Source organism: Dendrobates tinctorius, unplaced genomic scaffold (assembly GCF_039654945.1).
Source record: "Dendrobates tinctorius isolate UK_male_01 unplaced genomic scaffold, ASM3965494v1 ptg000205l, whole genome shotgun sequence".
NCBI classification, from domain to species: Eukaryota; Metazoa; Chordata; class Amphibia; order Anura; family Dendrobatidae; genus Dendrobates; species Dendrobates tinctorius.
Window position 1 is genome coordinate 5521727 of NW_027361872.1, and position 22459 is coordinate 5544185.

Below are 22459 nucleotides of genomic sequence, written 5' to 3' on the forward strand. Positions count from 1 at the left end.
TGCATTGCAGTCAGTGATTGGACCGAGATACACAGACAGCTGTATTAGCCCTTATACTGCAAGATTATTGTGAAACAAGCTTTCCTAGGAAAGATCATTAAAGCACCACTCCACCGTCTATTTTTTATTGCACCCCTGGAGTGGTGCTTTAAATATAATGCCCTTGCCCCTGTCTTTTATTGACCTGCTTCTGACTTCATTGTTTTCCAGTGTCACCCCCGTTGGTCTCCAGTTTTATGGAGCGGCGCGGCGGTCATTTTTCAATACATGTCTATGAGAGCTTCGTTCTGGCCTCATTCTGTCTCTCATAGACTTTAATAGAGATCTTGTGCCGAAGCTTCTGACTTCCGGCCAGTCAAAAGCTACTGTCACAAGATGGGACTGGAGTGGTGCCGAAAAATGGTGAAGATGCAGGAGGGTGAGTACCTATATGACTGGGGGCAGGGGGCTACATTTAAAGTGCCACTCCAGCGCTAAAAAAACAGCTGGAGCTTTAATGATGATCTTGCAATGTGTTAGATAAACTAGCTTTATTACGGATTTATTTGTTTTTTGAGTTTTATTTGTGATTTAGATAAATATATAAAAAAAGTTATTTATCTTAATTTACAGCCATCACATATATTTCCCATCCCCCACCCTCCCAAAATCCTCCCCCCACCGCTTTGCACATACATTCACAGATTTCATTTTAACCTCACGTAACATAAATTTGATGGACCACCTTAGTTCCATATTTTTTCTACTTTTATATTATCACTGCAAAACAGGCCAGGTGGTGGCACTAATGTTCCAGAGAGTTTTGTGGTTCTTTGAAAAAAAAAATCTGAAAACTAATAACGGCTTCTCATGTAAAAAGCTGGATGCAACTAATTATAGATATGTGGAAAAAAAATGTTGACTGCGAGCCGTACTCTGGTGGATGAAGGTAATTTGTTTGCCATGGGAAACGTTGCAGTCCAATATAGTTCCGATAGAACGAGATGCTTTCAAAAACATTGTGCTTTCAGACAGAGATGTTGTATTTGCTTTATTGTATGCTTTGAAATGTAAGATTGTTCTTTAGGCTCTTTTGTCACATCATTGTTTGTTTAGGATATCCACACGAAAAACACTTGCCTCATATGTCTAAAAGAACTTGTCGGCACCTTTTTAAATACAGGAGTTGTGATATGGCTATACAAATGCTGGTCCCACAAAAATAATAATAATAATAATATTACTAATTCTTTTTCTTTTCTTTTTTTTTCTGCAGAAATCAGATGTGCCAGTAATAAGTAATCTAGAGTAGAAGCCATATGCAAATCAGCCAGGAAGTGCACTGGGGCATGTCAACTCCTTCCAAATGCCTTGATCCCCTGGTGTACGTTTCCTTTGTTATTTGTATATATCTTATTCTCTAGATGTGCAACGTTCTTGTTTTATTGGTAAGTGAGCACCTTAAATCGACAGTGCCCATAATCCTGTGGACTTGGCCTGTGATTGCCCTTTAACCCCTTCACGACCAATGACGCCACATAGGCATCATGAAAACCTGTGCCAATCTGACCAGTGACGCCTATGTGGTGTCATGACTTTAAAGCCCCACTGCGGGTCGGGTGACCGGGGTCACAAAAAAGTCACCCGACCCGCACATATAGGGGGCTTTGTTCTTCACCACAGGGGGCATGGCTTCGCCCCCCCATGTGGCTACGATCGCTCTGATTGGCTGTTAAAAGTGAAACAGCCAATCTGAGCGATAGTAATATTTCATCAATGAAAAGTGATGAAATATTACAATCCAGTCATGGCCGATGCTGCAGTAGCATCGGACATGGCTGGAGACAGTAATGTGACCCCCCCACACACACTGGCTGGCGGGGGCGATCGTCCCCCATCACTGAATGACAGCGGCGATGTGCCGCCGCTGTCATCATCAGCTCCCCCCGTCTCCCTCCAGTCCCCCCGCAGTCCGATCACCCCCCTTCCCACCCCCTGGTGCCTACCGAGTGCAGCTGTCACTCCCGGTGTCCCGTGGTCCCGGATCATGGGTGCCGCCATCTTGGAAAAAGGCGGGCGCATGTGCAGTGGGCCCGCCTGACTCTGCCAGCTGCAGGTTCGATTCATTCATTTTGATCACTCTCACAGTGATCAAAATGAAATGGAAAGTAAATAAAAACCCCCCTCTATCACCCCCATAGGTAGGCACATATAATAAAATAAAATATTTTTATTTTTATTTTTCCACTAGGGTAAGGGCTAGGGTTAGGGCTAGGGTAAGGGCTAGGGTTAGGGGTAGGGTTAGGGCTAGGGTTAGGGTTAGGGCTAGGGTTAGGGTTAGGGCTAGGGTTAGGGTTAGGGCTAGGGTTAGGGCTAGGGATAGGGTTAGGGCTAGGGTTGGAATTAGGGTTAGGGTTGGAATTAGGTTTAGGGTTAGGGTGGAATTAGGGTTAGGGTTGGAATAATGGTTAGGGTGGAATCAAGGTTAGGGTTGGAGTTAGGGTTAGGGTGGAATTAGGGTTAGGGTTACAATTAGGGTTAGGGTTGGGATTAGGGTTAAGATTATGGTTAGGCTTGTGGTTAGGGTTATAGTTAGGGTTGGGATTAGTGTTAGAGGTGTGTTGGAGTTAGGGTTATGGTTAGGGGTGTGTTGGGGTTAGAATTGAGGGGTTTCCACTGTTTAGGCACATCAGTGAGTCTCCAAATGCGACATGGTGCCACCATTGATTCCAGCCAATTTTGCGTTCAAAAAGTCAAACGGTGCTCCCTCCCTTCCAAGCCCCGATGTGTGCCTAAACAGTGGTTTACCCCAACATATGGGGTATCAGCGTACTCAGGACAAATTGCACAACAACTTTGGGGGTCTAATTTCTCCTGTTACCCTTGGGAAAATAAAAAATTGGGGGCTAAACAATTATTTTTGCGGAAAAAAAATGTTCTTTTATTTTCACGTTTCTGCATTATAAACTTCTGTGAAGCACCTGGGGGTTGAAAGTGCTCCCCAGACATCTAGGTAAGTTCCTTGGAAGGTCTAGCTTCCAATAATGGGGTCACTTGTGGGAGGTTTCTACTGTTTAGGCACATCAGGGGCTCTGCAAACGTAACGACGACCGCAGACCATTCCATCAAAGTCTGCATTTCAAAATGTCACTACTTCCATTCCGAGCCCTGACGTGTGCCCAAACAATGGTTCCCCCCCACATATGGGGTATCAGCATGCTCAGGAAAAATTGCACAACAACTTTTGGGGTCCAGTTTCTCTTCTTACTCTTGTGAAAATAAAAAAATTGTGAGCTAAAAAATCATTTTTTGAAGAAAAAAAATGATTTTTATTTTCACAGCTTTGCGTTATAAACTTCTGTGAAGCATTTGGGGGTTCAAGGTGCTCACCACCCATCTAGATAAGTTCCTTTGGGGGTCTAGTTTCCAAAATGGGGTCACTTGTGGGGTGTTAACACAGTTTAGTCACATCAGGGGCTCTGCAAAGGCAACATGACGCCCGCAGACCATTCCATCAAGTCGTCATTTCAAAACCTCACTACTTCCCTTCCAAGCCCTGAGGTGTGCCCAAACAGTGGTCCTCCCCCACATAAGGGGTACCAGCATACTCAGGACAAACTGTACAACATCTTTTGGGGTCCATTTTATCCTGTTACCATTATGGAAAAAAAATTGCGGGCTAAAAATCATTTTTTGGAGGAAAAAAATTATTTTTTATTTCACGGCTCTGCGTTATAAACTTCTGTGAAGCACTTGGGGGTTCAAGGTGCTCACCACACATCTAGATAAGTTCCTTGGGGGGTCTAGTTTCGAAAATGGGGTCACTTGTGGGGGGTTTCCACAGTTTAGGTACATCAGGGGCTCTGCAAATGTAACATGACGCCCGCAGACTATTCCATCAGTCAGTATTTCAAAATGTCACAACTTCCCTTCCGAGCCCCGACGTGTACCCAAACAGTGGTCCCCCACATATATTGGGTACCAGCGTACTCAGGACAAACTGGACAACAACTTTAGGTGTCCAATTTATCCTGTTACCCTTGTGAAAATAAAAAATTGCGGACTAAAAAATAATTTTTTGAGGAAAAATTTTTTTTTTCTTTTCACGGCTCTGCTTTATAAACTTCTGTGAAGCACCTGGAGGTTCAAAGTGCTAACTATGCATCTAGATAAGTTCCTTAGGGGGTCTAGTTTCCAAAATGGTGTCACTTGTGGGGGAGATCCAAAGTTTAGGCACACAGGGGCTCTCCAAACACGACATGTGTCCGCTAACAATTGGAGCTAATTTTCCTTTCAAAAAGTAAAATGGCGCTCCTTCCCTTCTGAGCCCTGCCGTGTGCCCAAACAGTAGTTCCTTCACACATATGGGGTACCAGCGTACACAGGACAAACTGGACAACAACTTTTGTGGTCCAATTTCTCATGTTAGCCATGTGAAAATAAAAATTATTTTTTTATTTTCATTGCTCTGCATTATAAACTTTTGTGAAGCACTTGGAGGTTCAAAGTGCTCACTACACATCTAGATAAGTTCCTTAAGGGGTCTAGATTCCAAAATGGTGTCACTTGTGGGGGGTTTTCACTTTTAGGCACATAGGGGCTCTCCAAACGCGACATGGGGTCCGATAACGATTGGAGCTAATTTTCCATTAAAAAAGTCAAACGGCGCTCCTTCCCTTCTGGACCAAGCCGTGCGCCCAAACAGTGGTTTATGATGACATACGAGGTATCGGTGTACTCAGGAGAAATTGCCCCACAAATTTTAGGATCCATTTTATCCTGTTGTCCATGTGAAAATGAAAAAACTGAGGCTAAAAAAAATTTTTGTGAAAAAAAAGTACTTTTTTTTGTGGATCAATTTGTGAAGCTCTTGGGGGTTCAAAGTGATCACTATGCATCTAGATAAGTTCCTTGGGGAGTCTAGTTTCCAAAATGGGGTCACATGTGGGGGAGCTCCAATGTTTAGGCACACAGGGACTCTCCAAACGCGACATGGCAACCGCTAAATATTTCAGCATATTTTCCATTCAAAAAGTCAAATGGTGCTCCTTCCCTTCCGAGCCCTGCCATGCACCCAAACTGTGGTTTATGACCACATATGAGGTATCGATGTACTCAGGAGAAATTGCCCAACAAATTTCAGGATCCATTTTATCCTGTTACCCATGTGAAAATGAAAAAAATTAATGATGAAAGAAAATTTTTGTTGGAAAAATTAAAATTTCCATTTTTTCCTTCCACGTTGCTTTAGTCCCTGTGAAGCACCTGAATGGTTAATAATCTTCTTGAATGTAGTTTTGAGCACCTTGAGGGGTGCAGTTTTTAGAATGGTGTCACTTTTGGGTATAGACATATAGACCCCTCAAAGTGACTTCAAATGTGATGTGGTCCCTAAAAAAAATCGTTTTGTAAATTTTGTTGTAAAAATGAGAAATCACTGGTCAACTTTTAACTCTTATAACTTCCTAACAAAAAATTTTGTTTCCAAAATTGTGGTGATGTAAAGTAGGCATGTGGGAAATGTTATTTAGTAACTATTTTGTGTCACATAACTCTCTGGTTTAACAGAATAAAAATTCAAAATTTGAAATTTGCAAAATTTTCAAAATTTTCTCCAAATTTCTGATTTCTTCACAAATAAATGCAAAACATATTGACCTAAATTTACCACTAACATGAAGCCCAATATGTCACGAAAAAACAGTCTCAGAGTCGCTAGGATCCGTTGAAGCGTTCTTCAGTTATTACCTCATAAAGGAACACTGGTCAGAATTGCAAAAAATGGCCTGGTCATTAAGGGGTTAAGCTTAAGGGAACTTGACAGGTCCCCTGTGCCCTCTAATATATTCTTTTCTAAATACCCTTCCTAACAATCTCTTTATATGTTTAATAAATGATCTTTTTACAATTCATTTTTCATATTTAAATTTCTTTTTGATTAGTCGATGGGTCATTTGTTTCCTCAGATTAGTTGTCCCACTCAGCATGCTATCATGCCTCTGTGGGTGTGATAATTTGCATTTGCAAGAGTTGTTGTCATCACCTACTCTCTGCAAATCTCAGCTTTCTTTCCATATGTCATTGCACCTCTGAAGCAGTGTATAGTCTTCATGACTTTAGAGGCGCACTGCACATCTCCAGAAGTGGAGAACTTCTTCACTTTCGGACATGAGCAGGGCGCCTCTGAATCTGGGAAACGTACATCTGACTCCAGTGACTCAATGACTTGTAAGCAATAATGTTACGCGCATGCGCAAGATTTTCAGAGGTCTGTCGATGATGCCGACTAAGCGGAATGACTCTAGCAAACACACCACCAACCAATCAAAAGGATAATTCCATATGAAAAATGGACTGTAAAAATACTTTTTTAAAACATCTGTTTAGGTGACAAACAATATAAAGGGACTGTTGGCAAAAAATATACAAATGGAGGGTTGGACGGCATGGGGGACTTGTCAAGTTTACTTTAAGTCCTTTCTTTTGGTTTCTATTACAGTTATGTGTAGGGAATATTGCACCTTAGTTTAGGTTTGCACTGAAATACTCATCCACTCTTAAATAAAGCTATTGAATTGCCACAAGCTGTTCCAAAATTATTCCTGTTCGACTGTGACATCTGTGCCATCGCCATCTCCTGGGAGCCCCGCATACACGTTACATCTGTACATTATAAACTATCTTGTTACTGGAAGTAAAAAGCAAATCTGCTGCATCATGCACGTCCTCTAAAATACATTCAGATGAGGGCAAATTAACAAAGCGAAATGTGCTGAAATTCCGGTGGAAATTGTGGCAAAAAAATTCTGATAAATGGGAGCACCAAATTTATTTTGAACTTAGGACAATTTTTGCACCTCTGACTGTTTAGAAAAGTGTAAAGAATAAAGGACACAGCAAAATGTAAGAAGAGTAGGTGTTATTTTTTATGAAAAAAAAATAGTGCAATATGTCCCAGTCATATTTAAGGGGGAACATGTAATTCAGAAGTATGTACCATTAAAATAAGGTACATACCCCTATATTCCCCCACCCCCCAAAAAATTAAGACAGTCTGTAAAATATTTTTTTTTTATTGTTTCTGGTTTTGCAGCTCTGCCCAAGTCAAGTAAATAGAGCCAAGTTGCAATATTAGGGTACGGTCCCACGTACCGTAATTGCAGTGTTTTGGACGGAGCGGAAAACCGGCTCCGCCCAAAGTCCCACCCCCTTCTGTCCGCACGGTGATTCCAGATGTGCTCACTGAACACATCCGAGCATCTCCACAAGGTAAACCGACATGCTGCGATCTAAAAAGACGGGCCGCATGTCCGGATTAGCGGGTGTGTCACCCGCGTAATCAGATGCATAGTGGAGACGGGATTTCATAAAATCCCCTCCACTATAGAGGAACATCTGGCCGCTGCAGATTAAACACTGCGTATATAGACAACCAGAAGAAAAGGAGTCTAAATCCACCAATAAAATTACTTCATTATTTTATTATTATTCACAAAAGACTGTATAAAATACATAGACACCATAAATATGACAAAAGCGTTACAAAGAGACAAAGGTGCAACTATGTGTAGGGATGCTAACAGCAAACAGAATTATCATATCTAAAGCCAGTGCCATTATACTCGAGAGGCCCCAAAGATACTAATCAGCATAGGTGAAGTGATCCCCCAGTGGGGTGTGAGTTACAAAGTAATCCCCTGCTAATTGTCCTCACGTCATAACCTCAAAGTCATTGCTCACGCATTTGCTGTCAGGAACACCACACAATGAGCCCCAGCTGTGGCAGGATTCAGCATTCAATCCGCAGCTAATCCTGATGCAATCCGCCATGTGGAAACTCACCCTTAAGGTCCCTTTACATTTAGCGAAGCACCAGCGCTCCCGACCACGATACGACCTGGTCAGGATCACTGGTGCATCGCTAAATGGTCACTAGAGAGCTGCCAAACAGGCAAATCTCACAGTGATGCCGCAGCGATGCAGCAGCGATACAGCGGTCATTACTTACCTTTCAGACGCGGCGATCCTGACGTCCTCCCGTCCGTGTCCACGCGTCGCTTGTCGGCGCCAGTAGGAAGCCCAGCAGGAAGCGCCTGACGAGAAATGGAGCTGTGCGATCTCGCGCGATCAGCGATGGACAGCGGGGGAGCCGGTCAGAGGTAAGTATCACACATAGCGATATCGCTAGCGATATCGCTGCTGCGTCACCAAATCGGTGATGCTTTAGCGATATTGTTAGCGATATCGCTATGTGTAAAACCCCCTTTAGACATCTCTGCATACAATCTTGGCACTGTATAAAGAAGAAAATAACAGCAATGCTTTTCTAGCTTCACCCAAGTAACCTTACATCTTGTCTAACAAAGTTTAAAAATATAACTAGAACATAACTCTACAAAAAAAATAAAAAGGGCATGTAATAACAATACAGATATTTAATAACTTTGGAAAATGCAATCACAATTTAGGATTTATTTTTAAGTTGTAATTGTTTGCCTCCTCTTATTTTCACTATTCCTTTCATTTTCCTTTTATTTCTGTTTTTTTGCTGTCTGTGTTTTGTCAGGGTCATTAATTCAGAATATTTTACAATGTGTTCTAATTAAAGCACAATGCAGACAGGACGCCCGTGTGTATAGAAGAATCATGCTGATCTGCTTTGTGAAGAATGTTTTGAAATTTGTGGTTTATGTTTAATTCCTTTATGCTAAAATTTGAATGAGATATGCAAACTATTGCGCTGCAACTTTTCCAAGAGTCTGGAGTATTGCAGTAATTCATCTGTATTCTGCTGATCATCGATGTGGAACATTTCTGGAATTTCACAAAAATCTCTGGAGGGAAACAAAAAGTCCTCCCCTGACATGTATCTAAACTGCAATATTTAAGGATAAAGCAAAAATATTTTTTATCTATCTATCTATCTATCTATCTATCTATCTATCTATCTATCTATCTATCTATCTATCTATCTATCGATCTAATATCTGTCTATTATCTATCTATCTATTATCTATCTATCTGTCTATCTATCTATTATCTATCTATCTATCTATCTATGTATCTGTCAGTAATGGGCTGGACGGTGGAACCACTGTGTGGAAGCCAAAGGAATGCCTAGAGGGGCGTGACTAGGAGCCTTACCCAATCTGATCATGGATACGCAGCAGCTAACGACACAGATCAGTGGAGAGACAAGGGACATGGTCCAGGTTCTACTCCAGGACTGACAGGTAAATGGGTTGGCCCAAGGGAATGTCCAACAGATGCAGCAGGCAGAGTAAGATGACAGGAACCGCAGATGCAGACAGGATCGGCTCGTGGAAAGATGAGCACTGGTGGGTGTAGTGGGACCGGCTGCAGTTAATGAGCACTGGCGGGAAGAGGGAGACAAGATAAGTCCAGCGGAGTGACCATAATTATTTTGGAGATCACGATGATGTGTTTAAGCTCCTCCTCCTGGTCGGAGGTGTGGAAGGACCTGGAGAGTGCGTCCGGCTTAACGTTTTTATGAAAATGGAGAGTGAAGTTGAAGCAAGTGAAGAACAAAGACCACCTGGCTTGACAAGGGTTAAGCCACTGTGCCGACTGCAGATAATCAAGATTCTTGCTGTCAGTGTATCTTACCACAGGGTACAAAGCTCCTTCCAGCATGTATTGTCACTCCTCCAGAGCCATCTTGATAGCGAGCAGTTCTCTATTGCCAATAGAGTAATTACATTCTGGTGCAGAGAGGAGTTTACAGAAGAAGCTGCAGGACACCATGTGACCGGATGAAGACTTCTGAGTAAGAATGGCACTGGCCCCATTAGAAGATGCATCCATTATGGTTTTGGCAATGCAGCACAGGAGATGAAGAAAATGCCTGCTTGAGGGATACAAAGGAGTCTTCTGCTTCTGGAGTCCATTCCTTAGGATAGGCCCCTTAGTGGGTCAGTGCAGAAATAGGAGAAGTCCGGAATAAATTGGCGATACTAATTTGCAAAAACGAGAAACCGCTGGATAGCCATAAGACCGTCTGGACAAAGCCACTTCAGGACAGCGGAAATCTTCTCGGCATCCATTTTCAGACCAGCCTCAGAAACGATGTATCCAAAAAATGGAAGGGAGGACGGTTCAAAGATGCTTTTCTCATATTTGGCATAGAGTTCTTTATCTTAGCAGAACCTGGCAAATGTCCCTCCAGTATGTTGTCATATCAGGAGAGAATACCAAGATGTTGTCTAGGTATGCTACCACACACATATAAAGCAGGTCCCAGAAGATGTCATTCACCAGTTCTTGGAAAATGGCTGTGTCATTACAGAGACCAAACGGCATAACGCGATACTCGTAATGGCCATTGCGGGTGTTGAAAGAGGTGTTCTACTCATCACCCTGGTGAATCCAAACCAGAATGTATGCTCTTCATAGGTCAAGCTTTGTGAAGTCTCTGGAACCCTTCAGGCACTCAAACAGCTTGGAGATTAGAGAGAGGGGGTACTTATTTTTTACCATGATTTGGTTAAGACCCCTATAGTCAATGCAGGGTCACAGAGAGCCATCCTTCTTCATCACAAAGACAAACACAGCTCTGGCCAGAGAGGAGGATATCTGGATAAATCCCCTAGTAAGGTTTTCTTCTATATACTCTGACATGGCACGAGTCTCGATCTGGGACAAGAAACAATGTGCCACAAACAGGAAGTTGATATCACCAACCATTCCCATTTTATTTAGGTGTATCCATAGAAATGGCCCACCCTGTATATATATACTGTGTATATACTGTATATATATAAATGAACTTTGCAAATTGGTACTTCTTACCCCTTCAAATTTGTTCCTTTTGCATAAGGATTCACTATGTAAAATATGTTGACATTAAATTTAGATTTACCACTTACTCAAGTATATATTATATATATATATATATATATATATATATATATACAGTGGGGAAAAAAAGTATTTAGGCTACTTTCACACATCAGGTTTTCGGCGTCAGGCGCGATCCGGCGTCGTGCCGGAACGCCGGATCCGGCAAATGTTTCGTAAAACCGGATGTGACGGATCCGGTTTTCTGGCGGATCCGTCTTTTTCTGGACAGACAAAACCGGATCCGTCTCATCCGGTTCATCCATTTTTCTATCCGTTTTTCGACGGATTACGCCGGATCCGGTTTTTAAAATTGACCCTTGTGGCCTTCCGAACGGGATTGGCTACTGGAAAACTATATATAGCATGTTCCTACAGCCCTTCTTTGACAGGTTGTAGAGGAGAAAGTGCAGGTTGGAGAGAAGAGCAAGTTACTGGCGAAGATGGATGTTGTCATTGGAAATATTTTGAAGAATTTGGCAGATTTTACAGCGGAGGCAAATCGTTTGAGGGTGATTGTTCTGGAGAAGGAGAGAGCGAGACAGCAGCGCATCAGGCATCGTAGACGACGTTTGTGGATCCACCCCATCACAGCCAAGAGAATGACGCGTGGGGTCTATTCTACACTATGCATGGACCTTCGACGAAACCCGGATAAATTTTTTGGATATGTTAGGATGAAAATGGAGAATTTTGATTACTTGGTGGAGCGCATTGCACACCTCATAAGAAAAGTGGACACCTATTGCTGCTTCTCTGTTTCACCCGCAGAGCGTCTGATGGTGACTTTAAGGTAAGCCACATTTATTGGATATGATCGCATCAGAGCACACTTTCACTGCAATCTTGTTGGTGGTAGTTTGTATCTCCAAGTGTTATAGGTCAGTTTTGGTATGTAATGCTGTGATTTAAAACTAATTTATTGTTTTTTAATTCCCCACAGATTTCTTGCAACTGGAGAATCCCTTTCGTCACTGCATTTCCAGTACAGACTCGGGATTTCCACCATATCTGGAATTGTGAAGTACACATGCCGTGCACTGTGGGACTCCTTAGCTGAAGAGTTTTTACCAGAGCCCACAACAGAGAGGTGGATTGAAATTGCTGACAAGTTTCAACAGATATGTCAGTTTCCAAACTGCTTGGGCGCTGTGGATGGGAAACATATCCGCATTGTAAAGCCAGCTGGATCGGGATCGGAATATTTCAATTACAAGAAATATTTTTCAATTGTCCTCATGGCCATCGCTGACGCGGAATACAAATTTATTGCGGTTGATATTGGGGCCTATGGCCGCTCCAATGACTCTCAAGTTTTCAAACTGTCTGCCATGGGGCGTAAACTGTATGGAAACACCTTCCAGTTCCCACCACCTAGACCGCTGCCGCAAACATCTGGTCCACCTATGCTATTTGTCTGTGTAGGGGATGAAGCCTTCCAGCTGTCAGAACACCTTTTGAAACCGTACTCTAGCAGAGGATTGACAAGACCAAAACGCATTTTTAATTACCGCCTCACAAGAGCAAGAAGAATGGTTGAATGTACCTTTGGTATTCTGACAGCCAAATGGCGGGTCCTATTGACTGCGATCAACCTCAAGACAGAAACTGTGGACGAGGTGATCAAAGCGTGCGTGGTACTCCACAATTTTGTTATCTGCAAGGAACCCATTTCCATTGAGGACACCTCTGAAGAAACCACCTTGCAAGATTACCATGACATTACCACTAGAAGTTCTGTGACGGTTTCAGTAATGAGGGACAATTTTGCACTATACTTTATGTCACCTCAAGGCAGAGTACACTGGCAGGATGACAGAGTGTGAAAGATTTGTGCCCAACCAAACTTGTGTACCTTCTGTACCAACAGTATATACCTTTGCCAACCAAAGTTGGCTATCTTGTCATGGTCTCTATTTTTAGCTTTAGGCCACAGGTGTGTACCTGGTTGTGTTTTATGCAAAGTATTTCACCTTTTAACAAACAATAAACACAACTTTTTAGGTGAAATACTTTGCTTCAAACACAACCAGGAACACAACTGTGGCAAAAAGCTAAAATTTACCCACAGTTATATACCTAGTTTTGAATACCATTTCACCTTTTAAATACCCTGTATTTAACCTTTTTCGCCGCAGAAAGAAATGACAGACAACCAGTGTAAAATAATTTAACTTTTATTGAAAAATGTTTTTTTTAGTAAACTTTTTTAAAATTTTAATAAACTTGTTTAATAAAACTTTGAAACTATAAAACTGAAACCATAAAACTGGTCATTTTTATTTAAATACACACATTATAAATCTGTGTAGTGTGTGGTGGAAATACTGCTGTAGGGGCTGCGGGACACTTCGACACTGGGAGTGTGGAGAGAGGACTGGGATCGTGGTGGGGAAGGAACAGTTAGAGGTGAAGGTGTGGAAAAAACTACAGAATGGGTGGACATGTGGGAAGCAGAAGAGGTGGTGGGTGGTGGAGTGGAGGGTTGGGCAGGGACTGTAGGAGCAGATGATGTTGATGGCAAGTTGTATGGGGAAGGAGTTTGGTACGGGGCAGGTTGCTGGAAGTGGGGAGATGTCTGGTACGGGGCAGGTTGCTGGAAGTGGGGAGATGTCTGGTACGGGGCAGGTTGCTGGAAGTGGGGAGATGTCTGGTACGGGGCAGGTTGCTGGAAGTGGGGAGATGTCTGGTACTGGGGAGGTTGCTGGTACTGGGGAGTTTGCAGGTACTGTGGAGGTTGCTGGTACTTGGGAGGTTGCTGGTGCTGGGGAGGTTGCTGGTGCTGGGGAGGTGGATGGTGCTGGGGAGGTGGATGGTGCTGGGGAGGTGGATGGTGCTGGGGAGGTGGATGGTGCTGGGGAGGTGGATGGTATGTAATAGGAGGGGAGGATGGAAAGTGGCTGGAGGTGGATGGTATGTAATAGGAGGGGGAGGATGGAAAGTGGCTGGAGGGGGTGTAGATGTAATAGGAGGGGGAGGATGGAAAGTGGCTGGAGGGGGTGTAGATGTAATAGGAGGGGGAGGATGGAAAGTGGCTGGAGGGGGTGCAGGTGGAGGAACTACTGTGGTGGGAGGAGGAGGAGGTTGGGAGGTAACTTGCTGGAGAGCAGCGTGGCATGAATGCATTACATGCATCTGCTGGGCAGGAGAGAGCGTTTCCATGCGCTCCACAACAGACCTGAAAAAGGTGTGGTTTGGCGAAGATCTTGCTTCTGAATGCATGGTTTGCAGAAGTGTCTTCACCTCCAGAATGCTGGAGTTGATCTGCTGATAGCCTGCGGAGATTTGCTCTGACAAGACTTTTAGACAGTTCTGGGAAGATGCATTCAGATGCAAGAACTCTGGCGCATAAGTCTTTTCCTGACCCCTCTGCCGCTGCCGCCCAGTACCCGCAGGTGTACTAGAGGTGGCAGGGGCAGAAGGGTGGGGTAAAGGGAAAGCGATCTCCTCACCAGCAGCTTCATGTAATGTAGGAGGCCACGATGCTCCTGTGCTGGTGGATGGGACAGATGGGTCGAATGTGTGGGAAGGCTGGGAAGGTGCAGATGTACCGGGGCGGTCGAAGTGTCCCTCGGTGCCGGTCTCCTCAGGGATCGCCTCAGAAGGGTCCAATCGTGCCGGCTCCCGAGTGCTGCTCACCGTGCTGTGGAATAAAGAGAAAAAAAAACAATTAAAATACTGACATGGTATGGCCCTGGCTGAAAAAAAAATTTACATATAACATTTTTTTTCACATGTGGTGTGTAATATTTACCTTCTGGTGACCATTGTTTCCCGGAGGAACGACAGGGCTTCTGCGTACTTGTACTTGCTCCTGCGTCCTCCAGATCCACTCGGGGCCCGCATCTCTTTATTGAACTCCTTCTTGAAACGATCTCTCACAGACCGCCACCGATTCACAATTCTGTTCCCTGAAACGAGAAAGGAGTGGTTAGTATACAACATCAGTGTTTCCCAAACTCCAGTCCTCATGGTCCCCAGGGGTCATGTTTTCAGGATTTCCATAGTAAATAGAAATCCTGAACACATGATCCGTGGGGACCACGAGGACTGGAGTTCGGGAAACACTGGTTTACATCAAGCAACCGGTACTGTATATACTTACGCTCTTTAATCTGGGCCCGAGCTTCGAGGTCCTCCCAGCGGCCCACAAGGAGTGAACAGATTTCCTCCCAGAGTCGTCGGGTAACGATCAGGTCAGCGTGGCGGCGGTCAGCCATATTCCAGAGCGGCTCCCTTTCTCTGACGAGATCGATGAGGCGGTCCACATCAATCCCTCCATCCTCACCGTCAGAGTCGGGAGCACGCTGTGAAGGCTGTTAAAGAAAAAGACAAAAATAACATAATTAGCCTCCACAAAAGAAATGAAATAAAAAGTGCAAAAAAACAAAGCAAAAATATTTATACTTACACGCTGGTGACCGCCGCGTTGCTGTCGCCGACGACCCTGGGAGGCACTGCGAGGACCTCTTGGCCAAGCACCAGATTGGGAAGACTAGAGAAGAAAACAAAAAATGTTATGTCTTTGGATGTAGGCATTTGTTTTCTGTGTGTGGTCTGCAGAACATTGTTTTCTATGTGTTGTGTGTAGTGTGATGTTGTATTTCTGCGTTTGATGCAAAAAACTTACCAATTGTGAGCCCACTCCAGGTGTCTGTCCACCCCTTCCTTCTTCTTCTGGGAGCTCCTCTTCATCTTATGATTCCTGTTTTGAAATAAAAGGCAATGAATAGACATATATTACAGAGAAGATGGATTTTGGAAATAAAAACTTACCGTCAAACGCTGACGATGCGAGGGAGGGCTCCCAGAAGATGATGTGCTGTCTTCCTGGTGGCCACACTCCATGCCTGTGGGTGGTGTTCCAGCTGCTGCCATTGCTGCTGCTGCTGCATCTATTGGGCGGCTGTTGAATAAAGAGAAACAAAGGGCCAATGAATATCTTGATATTCAATAGCCCTAGTTTGGAGGAATGGGTTATTTGATAATTACCGTCTCTCATCTGCTGCTGGCCTCCCCTCCTCAGCATGTTCTATTTGCTGCTCCATTTGGGGTGGTGGTGGTGCAGATGGTGCTGCAGTGGTCTCCTGCCTTCTCCTGCTTCGCTTGGTTGCTTTCTTGGGTGGCATGTTGGGTGTGGCTGTGGGTCCCACTGTCTTGCTTTTATATATGTCTTGTGGGCAGAGCTACTGAGCATGCTAAGACCAAAAAAACGGATCCGGCCGCCGGATCCGGCTTTCGCCGGATCCGGCGCATTGCGGCGCTCATAGGCTTTCATTGTGTGAAAAAGCCGGACGCGCCGGATCCGGCGTGTCCGGCTTTTTCGCCGGAGACAAAAAACGTTACAGTCACCGTTTTTTCCAGACGCCGGATCGCGACACATTGCCGGATCCGGCGAAAACCGGATGAAACACATGGCCATCCGGCGCGATCCGGCGCAAATGCAAGTCAATGGGGGGAAACCGGATCCAGCATTGCATTTCGCCGGATCCGGTTTCTGTCAAAAGCGCCGGATCGCGCCTGACGGCGAAAACCTGATGTGTGAAAGAGGCCTAAGTCAGTCAGCAATAGTGCAAGTTCCACCACTTAAAAAGATGAGAGGCGTCTGTAATTTACATCATAGGTAGACCTCAACTATGGGAGACAAACTGAGAAAAAAAAATACAGAAAATCACATTGTCTGGTTTTTTTTTCATTTTATTTGCATATTATGGTGGAAAATAAGTATTTGGTCAGAAACAAGCAATCAAGATTTCTGGCTCTCACAGACCTGCAACTTCTTCTTTAAGAGTCTCCTCTTTCCTCCACTCATTACCTGTAGTAATGGCACCTGTTTAAACTTGTTATCAGTATAAAAAGACACCTGTGCACACCCTCAAACAGTCTGACTCCAAACTCCACTATGGTGAAGACCAAAGAGCTGTCAAAGGACACCAGAAACAAAATTGTAGCCCTGCACCAGGCTGGGAAGACTGAATCTGCAATAGCCAACCAGCTTGGAGTGAAGAAATCAACTGTGGGAGCAATAATTAGAAAATGGAAGACATACAAGACCACTGATAATCTCCCTCGATCTGGTGCTCCACGCAAAATCCCACCCCGTGGGGTCAGAATGATCACAAGAACGGTGAGCAAAAATCCCAGAACCACACGGGGGGACCTAGTGAATGAACTGCAGAGAGCTGGGACCAATGTAACAAGGCCTACCATAAGTAACACACTACGCCACCATGGACTCAGATCCTGCAGTGCCAGACGTGTCCCACTGCTTAAGCCTGTACATGTCCGGGCCCGTCTGAAGTTTGCTAGAGAGCATTTGGATGATCCAGAGGAGTTTTGGGAGAATGTCCTATGGTCTGATGAAACCAAACTGGAACTGTTTGGTAGAAACACAACTTGTCGTGTTTGGAGGAAAAAGAATACTGAGTTGCATCCATCAAACACCATACCTACTGTAAAGCATGATGGTGGAAACATCATGCTTTGGGGCTGTTTCTCTGCAAAGGGGCCAGGACGACTGATCCGGGTACATGAAAGAATGAATGGGGCCATGTATCGTGAGATTTTGAGTGCAAACCTCCTTCCATCAGCAAGGGCATTGAAGATGAAACGTGGCTGGGTCTTTCAACATGACAATGATCCAAAGCACACTGCCAGGGCAACGAAGGAGTGGCTTCGTAAGAAGCATTTCAAGGTCCTGGAGTGGCCTAGCCAGTCTCCAGATCTCAACCCTATAGAAAACCTTTGGAGGGAGTTGAAAGTCCGTGTTGCCAAGCGAAAAGCCAAAAACATCACTGCTCTAGAGGACATCTGCATGGAGGAATGGGCCAACATACCAACAACAGTGTGTGGCAACCTTGTGAAGACAGGGTAGTGTGCCCCAACAAATATAAAATATAAGAGAATTGGGATCCAGCAAAAACATGAAAGTTCACCAGAACGTCCTTGGACCGTGAAGAAGGCACATAGTGCTGAAACTTGTAGTCCCTTGCTGGATTGTTACCAATTGTTTGGAGTTCCTCATACATTTTTTATATGAATTAATGGATAAATAAAGAAGAAGATTTTATAATTCTGGTGAACTTTCGTGTTTTTGCTGGATCCCAATTCTCTTATATTTTCTATTTGTTGGGGCACACTCCCTGCCTGGATCCGTGCAGAATATAAGGTGAACACCGACCATTGCATTAAGAGGAACTTCTTTATGGCTATATGTTCTTTACATTGTTTGAATATATATATATATATATATATATATATATATATATATATATATATATATATCTATAATAATAATTGCCCTAAGCAGCTTCCGGTTGTAACAACTTCCCTCCAGTTGTAACCGGTGACGTCACCGCACACCTCTTTCCATGTTAACCCTCAACACAGACACTCCTCTCACCTTTCACCATCTCCACTCACGTCCACACACTCTTTCACTCCACATACGACCCTTTCTCTCACTCCGTCTCTCATACTCACGCCGTCATCGCCGCTGCTCCACGATCCCCGACATCTTCTTCCGCCGGCGCCATCCTGGATCCAGACGTCCTCCACGCCGGCGACATGTTCTTGCGGCGACGCCATTTTGGATAGGCGAAATCCCGTGATAGTCAAGATGGCGTCGCCGCAAGAACATGTCGCCGGAGGAGGACGTCGGGATACAAAATGGCGTCGGCGAAATCTCGCGAGATTTCGCCGACGCCATTTTGGATCCCGATGGCATCCACGCCAGCGACATGTTCCTGCGGCGACGTTATTTTGGATCGGCGAAATCCCGCGATACTCAAGATGGCGTCGCCGGCGAGGACGACGTCGGGATCCAAAATGGCGTCAGCGAAAACTCGCGAGATTTCGCCGACGCCATTTTGGATCCCGACGTCGTCCATCCCGGCGACATGGTCTTGCGGCGACGCCATCTTGACTATCGCGGGATTTCACGATACTCAAGATGGCGTCGCCGCAAGAACATGTCGCCGGCGTGGACAACGTCTGGATCCAGGATGGCGCCTGCGGAAGAAGATGTCGGGGATCGTGGAGCAGCGGCGATGACGGCGTGAGTATGAGAGACGGAGTGAGAGAAGGGGTCGTATGTGGAGTGAAGGAGTGAGTGGAGATGGTGAAAGGTGAGAGGAGTGTGTGTGTTGAGGGTTAACATGGCAAGAGGTGTGATGCTATCGCATCCTCCCGATGCGATAGCATCGGGCCATAATCTAGTATATATATATATATAAATATATAGTATATAATATATATACACACATTTGGAATCGCCGCGTTCAGAAACGCCCGATCTATCAACATATAAAATCAATTAATCTGATCGGTAAACAGCAAAACATACCATACATAACGCGGGATATGCAGGACAATAAATACTAAACAAATATTTAAAACTGCAATATGATGTGCCACTGAGCAACCAGTAAATGATGACTAATCTTAAAAAAAGAAAATTATAAAATATCTATGACCAAAAAGGAACAAACATAGGTGGTAAGACCTTCAAAAACGTGCTAATTTTTACCATGCATTTCCTTGGCACCCTAATATGTATATATATATATTATATAAAGCTCAATGTGGGTATGTATGTATGTATGTCCGGGAGTGGCATCCGCACCATTGCAGCTACAGCCACAAAATTTGGCACAGTCACACGTCTGGACCCCGAGAGCGTCATAGGCTATGTTGTGTGGCGAAATTTTTAACCCGCGCGTTTCAATTCACCAAACAATTTTACCCCTATATACATAATGGGGCAAAAGTGTATGTATGTATTGGCATCTGCACCGTCGTAGCTACAACCACAAAATTTTGCAAAGTCACATGTCTGGATCCCGAGAGCGTCATAGGCTATGTTGTGAGGTGAAATTTTAACCCTGCGCATTCCAATTCACCAAACAATTTTGCCCCTATCTAAACAATGGGGGAAAAGTGAAAGGAAAAGTGTTGGAGGCAAATTGACAGCTGCCAGATATGAACAAGGGGGACTTAAAGACTGAGAGCGATGGCGCCAAAGAGTATATACCGTACAGTTGCTAAGGTGGGGCCCTGACATGGGATACTCACCACACACGGGGATGTGAACACACACACAAAATGCACCACACACTACCACGTGCTTCAACACATATACCACCCTCAGCACACATTTCACCACACATACACCATCCTCGCCACATAAAAGTCAAAACACAAAAGTCACCACTCAAAACTCACCACGCTGTCCCAGAGCTGTTTAAAAGATGAAAAATGAGCTGTGATTGGTGGCTATCAGCAACAGTTTTCTTTGTAGACAGTTGTGGTAACTGTGGCCTATTATTCTTATCATTTCTGTGGTGTTATCGTCCTTCTGTAAAGCTGTAAATAACACAATTTATTACCGTGCCAACACAGACCACCCTCTGACACAGACTGCAAGGGGAGCCCAGTATCACACAGGATAGGATTGGATACACGGCTCAGCAGTCAGTATCACACAGGATAGGATTAGACACACGTCTCAGCAGTCAGGATCACACAGGATAGGATTAGATACACGGCTCAGCAGGCAGTATTACACAGGATAGGATTAGATACACAGCTCAGCAGCCAGTATCACACAGGATAGGAATCGATACACGGCTCAGCAGACAGTATCACACAGGATAGGATTAGATACGCAGCTCAGCACACAGTATCACACAGAATAGTTTTAGATACACGGCTCAGCAGACAGTATAACACAGGATAGGATTAGATGCACGGTTTTTATGTGCAACATAATCATAATTTGTTATAACTAACCACAGTTGGTTACTATGCCCAGGCAACGCCGGGCTCTTCAGCTAGTATATATATACTAGGTGCCCGGGCATAGTAACTAACTACGGTTAGTTATAATAATTATAATGATTATATCTATACAGTATATGTATATAAAGCTGAGTGTAGAGCCCCGCCCACTCCGCATAGCCACATTCACTATAATATCCCACTTCATCCCGTCAGCCAGAGCTACCGGACTACTACCCATAATATCCCAAATCATCCTGTCAGCCAGAGCCACTGGACTACTACCCCTAATATCCCACATCATCCCATCAGCCAGAGCCACTGGACTACTACTCCTAATATCCCACATCATCACATCAGCCTGGAGTCAGAACCAGAGCGCTGAGTGGACCAGTCCTAACTTCCATACTGGGGATCCCTTTAAGAGAGGCCTGGCATCAGATCCAGAGCACTGAGTGGATTTGCCCTGACTTCCATACCAATGATCCCTTTAATAGAAGCCTGAGGTGAGAATCAGAGCACTGAGGGATTTACCCTAATTTCCATACTGGAGATCCCTTTAAGAGAGGCCTGGGGTCAGTACCAAAGCGCAGAGTGGATTTTCCATCACTTTGGTACCGAGGATCCCTTTAAGAAGGGACTTGGGTCAGAACCAGAGCGCTGAGTGGAATTGCCCTAACTTCCATACCGGTTATCCCTTTAAGAGAGGCCTGGGGTCAGTACCAAAGTGCAGAGTGGATTTGCCCTTAATTCCATACCAATGATCCCTTTAAGAGACCCTGGGGTCAGTACCAAAGCGCTGGATGGATTTTCTCTGACTTCCATACCAATGATCCCTTTAAGAGGGAAGATGTGCCTACGGGATGGAGGATGTGTGATGGGGATATAGGCACGGGAGGGGGGATTCATTTCTGTCATGTGATCTCTGCTCCTTTTAGGGGGGCAGACAATGGCTGGGAGCTTATGTTCCCAGGGATGCTAGATTTCTCCCACCAGGTCAGTGTCTGCTGAGGTGTTGTCAAGTGGGAAAACTGTTGGTCATAGCAATCAATCACAGCTCAGCTACTTTTAACCAGCTCTGGTGAAATGAGAGATGCTTCGTGATTGGTTGGTGATACACACACACATTCATTTTTATATATAGAGAGATATATATATATATATATACTGTATATACTGTGTACATATATATACAGTATATATTTACTGTATAATATATGTATATATATATATAATTTTTTTGTAAGTTTAACCCCTTTCTATCATTTTCACAATTTTAATTTTAAATACCATTTTCAGATTTTCAGAGACAGACTGAAATATTTCAACTTACAGCTCAAGAAGATGAGTTTCTTTCAATTTGTCCTTCTTTACATGATTGCTTCAAAGCCTGTTCAACAGTCATTTCTAACCGCAAAAATAGCTGCAATTTCCCCTCACAAAAAAAAAACTGGTAATAATAACATATTTATTTTTAACCAAACTGCCTTATGATTGCTTGCTAGTAACCAATTGTGGACAAATTGTAACCTTACAAGTTGCTGCATATTTTAAGAAAACAGCTAGAGGTAGCCCAATTTTCTATAGAATGTTACATCTCTAACGCACTGAAGAGTACATTTCCATTGAGATTGAATTTTTCCAGTAAATTGCAACACTTTACATTACCATCTATTACAAGAGTCCATTCTACGTCTATCAAGCAACTTGATTTTTTTTTTCCTCTTGTGGAAATAGATAAATAAACATAGCAAACAATGTTTGATTATTTGTAACATAAAGAAAACGGGTAACATTAGGAATATACGCTATTTCTTGAGATCAACTGACTCCTATGTGCTGGAAC